General features: G+C 38.5%; 1 long non-coding RNA gene across 1 annotated transcript; it reads right to left on the minus strand.

Annotated features, from left to right (window-relative positions):
- Positions 1 to 3,342: 3,342 nt before the first annotated feature.
- On the minus strand, positions 3,343 to 5,389 carry LOC131465566 (uncharacterized). The gene is made up of 3 exons (XR_009241328.1): positions 5,294 to 5,389; positions 4,126 to 4,233; positions 3,343 to 3,850 (listed from the first exon to the last, which is right to left on the minus strand). It is a non-coding gene; the product is annotated as an uncharacterized LOC131465566 (long non-coding RNA).
- Between the last annotated feature and the right edge of the window lie 923 nt (positions 5,390 to 6,312).

Below are 6,312 nucleotides of genomic sequence, written 5' to 3' on the forward strand. Positions count from 1 at the left end.
TGGATATAAAGTCATGGTCTTGGATCCAGAAAGAACATACCATTCAAATTAGGTCAGGAACGGCCTCAACATTCAGATTTTCTGAAATATTGTTTTATTCAATCTCTTCATCTCATTAAAGTGATTCAGATGAGAAGGTAAAATGAAAATCCATATGGGATGACTGCAAAAAGTCATAACTTACACTGATGGGTCACAAGTAGACTTTGCTTTCCTTTATTGGACCACAAACTCAAAACATTTGGAGCGTCTGTCATAGCAGGGCTGGTGTGCTGAGTCATATCTGAGCGGACAAAAGCAACAAAACGTGCAACATTTGCCTCTGAACTCGAGCACATGCAGGGGAATGAGAAACTTTTGGTACTGAGCTGTTGGGTTGGGGGGTTGAAGGGATGAGGGAGTGGAGGGAGTTGGATGGTGGAGGAGAAGGGGTGGAGGGTTTGTTCAGATGGCAGGAGTCGACTCAAGGCTCTGAGCTGCCATAGTAGACATCCCGTAGCTTCCAGCCCCCTGATCTGGGAAAAGAACACTTGATGCCATCAAAGGGACGCAGATTGAATCCAGATGTGCCTCTCTCGTTCTTTCCATGTATTTAATGAAGGCACAGGGATAGAGTAGACTTTTTCATCATTAGTTTTCCCCCCAGATTCTCTTTTCCTGCCTACAAGTCCAATCTGGTGCCAGCTAGGGCAAAAAAGAAAAGGAGAAAAAAAACAACACAAAAAAGGCCTCCTCATGTCTCAGACTCACAGTCTTCTCCTTCAGGGCCTCTATTCTTTGTTCAGAGCCCGATGTGAGAGTGACCCATTTTCTTCGGCTGCTGCAGTTTGTCTGTGGAGAATGAAAATGAATGCCATCCTGCAGAGGTGGAGCAGAGGTGCTGCTAATTTCCACATCAGAGCGAGGCGTATTTCTGCTCAGGTTCATTTACAGAGAGACGCATGTGGGATGTGCCGGGATTTAGTTTGGGTCGAGTAAAAGAAGGAGGAACGAATAAGCAGCGTATGAAACTTCACAGCACAGAGCTGATGTTAACGAAATCAAGTCAAGGTTTCATTTCTGCAACCGCTATCAAGTCAAATTCAGTAAAGAGCTGGCTGAGAGATAACAGATGTCCAATACAATGATTTACAGAGAGAGGGAGGATGATTGCAAAAAGATTAAAAACAAACAAATAAATAATGTGATTATGGACATCGATATATGTTTTATACACACACACATATATATATATAAACATATACAATACCTAATGATCAATCATGGGTCCAACAATGACAACATAGGATGTTTAACACAGCATGAACATTATCAGGTCACTGCAGCTAAGCATCACAGTTCAAAGAGAAAATGTAAAGTAAAAACAGGAACACGAGAGAGTTGAACATGTGGTTACACACACACGCGCACACACACGCACACACACACACACAGCAATAGGTGTAATCTCTTACATTCACCTCTTCCACATTTTCCACAAAGTCATAATGTGACTTTGAATGATGATGAGAAACAATGATGAATGTCCGTGTGTAAGTGTAGGATTGAATTCTGGGTCAACTAAATGCACAAAGTAACATTTTTTGATTTAATATACAGATAATAGTGTGGACATTAAGATGATACTACTACTACAGTAATATGTGATTTCAAGTAAGTAAGTCATTTTTGTGGATCATCTAACCCTGTTACTATTTAGTTCCATGGCACTAACCCATTAAATTAAAAATAAATAAAAACACATAACATTTAATGGTGTCAGAACAATATAGTCAGTCTTTGTGTTTCACATATAAGACACAAATTGAGAACATATGGTCCTGTGATGCATACATTTTTGGAATGAAGATATAATGAATAAATGAACAAACTGAGAAAATGTTGTATAAATAAACTACAGTACATGTTGATAAGTGAGAAGTAAACATCAGCATACTGTAATATTTAGTATGATGTACGATTTCTTGTGTATTTTCATGTGTAACACAAAGCGTTTGACTGTATTTGATACTTTAATCCAAACCAAAAGTTTATGAACACTTCCAAGTGTTTAGTCAGTCAGTGTTACAGTTGCCTCACAAGCAGCTTCTGGGCTCGGCATTAACTTTGATAAAGTGCATCACATAAATCACATAAAGGCTGATGTTTTCCCCACTGACTCAGCATTAAACTGTGCAATGTCCAAAAGAGGAACGCTCGTAAATTAATGCGGAGCTTCACAAAACTCTGTCTTATGAGACTAAAATGGAACCTGATCACAAGAGAGCTGTAGCTGCTCATCTTAACTCGCATCAGGAGTAAGCCTGTGAGCCTGTGTGGTTGGGAGGGAAACAATGGGTACAGGGGAAAATTTCCATTTATATATAGCAGGATATTATTAGCAAATGATCACATACACATCATTTTTAAAAACCTTTTCATAACCTATGAACAGGAAAAATGTTTTGTGCTCTGTCCCATACATGAGTAAAAACTAAGATTTTTTTCCACTTTTAATCATGGCTGGCTGTGCGCAGTAGTGTGGCATATTTCCAACTTTGACAAAAGTATTGATTCAAAAGTGCAAAATGAAAGGAAGCCATCATTCATTGTCTTTATCCTCCACATTTACAGGGGCCAAGAGTCTAGAGACAATCCCAGCTGACGTAGGGTTAAAGGTGGGGTCACACTCTGGACAGGTCGACAGTCCATTGTAGAGCAAACACACATAGAAAAACAACCATTCACTCTCCCATCCACCCCTATGGACAATTTAGGGTCCAATTATGGCGTATTTCCACTGGCTCTACTCGCCTCGCCTCACCACGGCACGGTTTAAGTAGCGTTTCCAGTACCTGGTACCAGGTACTATTTTTAGTACCTGCTCAGACGAGGTTCCAAAAGCGTTCCGAGTAGGTACACATATTTGGAGTGACATGTTCTTGTAACCTTTACTCAGTAATATTTACTTACTAGAACCACTTGTTTTTTTTGAAAAATACACAAGTAAATTGCACTGGCAATACTCCCCTATAGCTGGTAACTTTCACTCAGATTACCATTGCATCGAATTACGAAACCCAAGTAAACTTTGCTGATGTTTCTATGTGTTTCTCACTCACCTTTTCTTTGTTATATTATATTAATTATTAAGTAATATTTATTATGAATGTTTTAGTTAATAATTGAATTAAGTAAATATTTTTACTATTCTTTTAAATAATTCAATATTTTTTTAAGGGATGTTTGAAAGACACTTTTATTTCACATTTGAAATGGCATAGATATATTTTAAATATCTACATAACCACAAACACATGGCCATAGTGCTTCTCAAATTTCAAAACAGTATGTATATATATATATATATATATTATAAAGCTCAAAAGTAAGGAAACAAATACAGTCTTACGGTTGACTTTTCCCTTCTAATTCTATAATTCCATCAATTGGGCTCTATTACAAACTTCAAAAGATTGAAGCTTTCATTTAGTCATGGATTTTATAGGCAGAAGTTCATTGAGGAGGAAAAAAAATCCTCAAAGTTTCAACCAATCAGATAGCTGGCCTTAGCAGGGGAAAAAACATGCTTTTCAAAAACTTAGCATGCACTGTCCACTTTCTTCTAATCAACTTTCAGAACAATAAAGAATATACATCAACTCTGTCCATTAACAGTTGCAATCACTACCGTTGTGGACATTCTCAGGATGTTCAAGACAGAGAGGACTTATATAAAACTGAGCAACACTTGAAATCACTGTCAGAATACAGACTCAAAATAAAAATAACACCGGTGCTTTCATTTTCTTGTGGAGAGACTGGACATTTCAGCCATGGAGTCCAAATTAGAATCAGTAGGTCCTATGTTCTGTATAAAAAAAGGAAAAAAAGTTATCTATATGCTTTTCATTTAATTTCTACTGACTCAAGGATGCACATTGATATTTCATTTTTTTTTTTTTAAATAGACATACTGTATATGGCCCTGTGATGGACTGGTGAACTGTCCAGGGTGTACCCCGCCTATCGCGCTGTCAGCTGAGATTGGCACAGCACTCCCTGCGACCCTTATCAAGGATAAAGCGGTAGAAAATGGATGGATGGATATTACAAAATGATGTGTACATTATTTTGTAATATTACCTGTATGGCCAGGTGTCTTGCTGTTGTAGTCCAAAGTAGTTGAGATTGTGCATACAAAGGCTGATGCTCCTCATGTTCTTAAAGACTGTTGTGATTACCTGTTCAAGTCTACAAGGAAAACAGAAATGTAATGACAAGAAGCAGTGACTCACTTTACATAGTGCTGCGGTGGCAATTTCAAACACCAGAAAGTTATACTTTCTATATAATAAGTACATAACTAATAACATAACCTGCTGGTTAGACCGGGGTAACTACTGGTGTAAGTGATGTGACATTATTGTTATAATACAGTTTACAAAAGGGAAAGTCATTGAAAGTTCATAATAAATTTAAGAATAAGAAAAAACAGTTGATAGTATAGACAGCAGAAATCAATAGATATGCAACATTATGTTTCTGACTCTACCATGAATAAAATGTACCTTTTGAATCAATTAGATTGATTAGATAGATGCTTGCAGACGGTCCCTGAACCCCTGATTCACAGCCGGCTACGCACAGACCAATGCGTTCTGTACCCATACTGTGAGCGACGCTGGCCCGCGCGCACTGTCCACGAGCGTGTGATGTTTGATGGCCCAGCCATGTCAGCTCGGTGTCGCATTTAAAACAGGTCGATGTGAAGACTTGAGTGAAACCGCGCGGTCGTCCGCATTGAGTACGCACGCCGTTGTTGTTGTTTTTCAAAATACACCTCATGGCAGCTGTGCGAAAACGTTTATGACAGCAATTATTTCAAACTATACCGTGGTCGTTTTAATGTGTTCTGAAATACACATATACAATCATAAATTAACTCAAGTCTATTGTAACATTTTTCAAAGGACTTCAACTTCAGGGACTTGTAACGGTCGAATGTGGGAGGGGTGGGGGGCAACAGTGATGGCAGCACAACTTCTCCTTATTTCTGTAAAACGCGTATCATATAACAATGAAATTCACTCGTTCCAGTCAGCAGCATATTTACCACACCCAGCTTTCGTTTAATGGGGCGAAAATGACGTAGCTCTGCCAGCAAAGTTAGTTAGCTCGTTAGCTAGCTACCAGGAAAATACACTATTTGCTAGCGCCGCAGCAGCCGCTGCTTTCGGTGTAGAGAAAGTCATTTACGTAGTTACTGTTTACGTAACAGGAACGTAAACAGTTTGTTTCGTTTAAAACTTACCTTCATGGTTCCATATTCACGTTCGATCTCAGTCAAACTCCGCCAAACTAGTCGAGATGTGGACCATGGACGTGTAGTTCGTGTCTGACGAAAGACCGCTGAAATGCGGGGGCGGGGCTTTGACGTCATGCTCCGGATGCAGAGAAGGTTGCCAGATTCACTGATGTCACGCAATTACATTTCACTTAGAAATATCAACTAATTAAGCCAATGAACTGGTTTAGTGAATATGACTTGGATGGAAGGATTCAGTTTACATGCAAAACTGAGGACACATCATTACAAACAATCACCAAGTAATGCACTACATGAAAAACTGCTATTTTAAGTAAAAGCACCACATTTATATCGATAATTGAAAATAATAATTACAGGGCCAAAAAAAAACAATAATTTTTTTCAGTGTATTATGCGATGATTGGTCAGACTGTCCTGGTCAGACTGCCCTGGCCAGGAAGAGACGTCCCACACACAAATCAAGCCCAACAGCACCAAACTGTAGATCACTTAAAAATACTTAACTATCCTAAATTGGACTGTGGGCGGAAATCAGAGAACCCTGCAACTTGGTAGGTAACAGTGCTAACCACTAGATCCCCGTATGGCCCTGAAGTCAGTTATATAAATGAAAATCACATCATCATTTACAAAATCTGCTGTTGGAACATCAACGGTGCCTCATACTTAAAGGTCCATTGTGTAAACTGAATCAATTCTAATGTGTCGATTATATCACGCTATATTCAAATTTCTATATTTTGGATATTCTGCTGCTGTTATGAACGTCTTCCAATGTGTGAATGGAAAACGGTTTAGAATCATATTTACAGACATTTACAGAGTTCATGTATAGATCAAGTATGTATGTACAAAAAGAATACAAAAGAAATGACATAACACAATGGCCATAGTTACATAGGACAACAAAGACACACAGCACAACCAAAGTTGACTTAAAGCAGCTCCAGTCAAATTTCAGGATTATGACACAGAGTGCAATAATACAACATGCTGCTAAT

This window comes from Solea solea, chromosome 9 (genome assembly GCF_958295425.1).
Source record: "Solea solea chromosome 9, fSolSol10.1, whole genome shotgun sequence".
NCBI classification, from domain to species: domain Eukaryota; kingdom Metazoa; phylum Chordata; class Actinopteri; order Pleuronectiformes; family Soleidae; genus Solea; species Solea solea.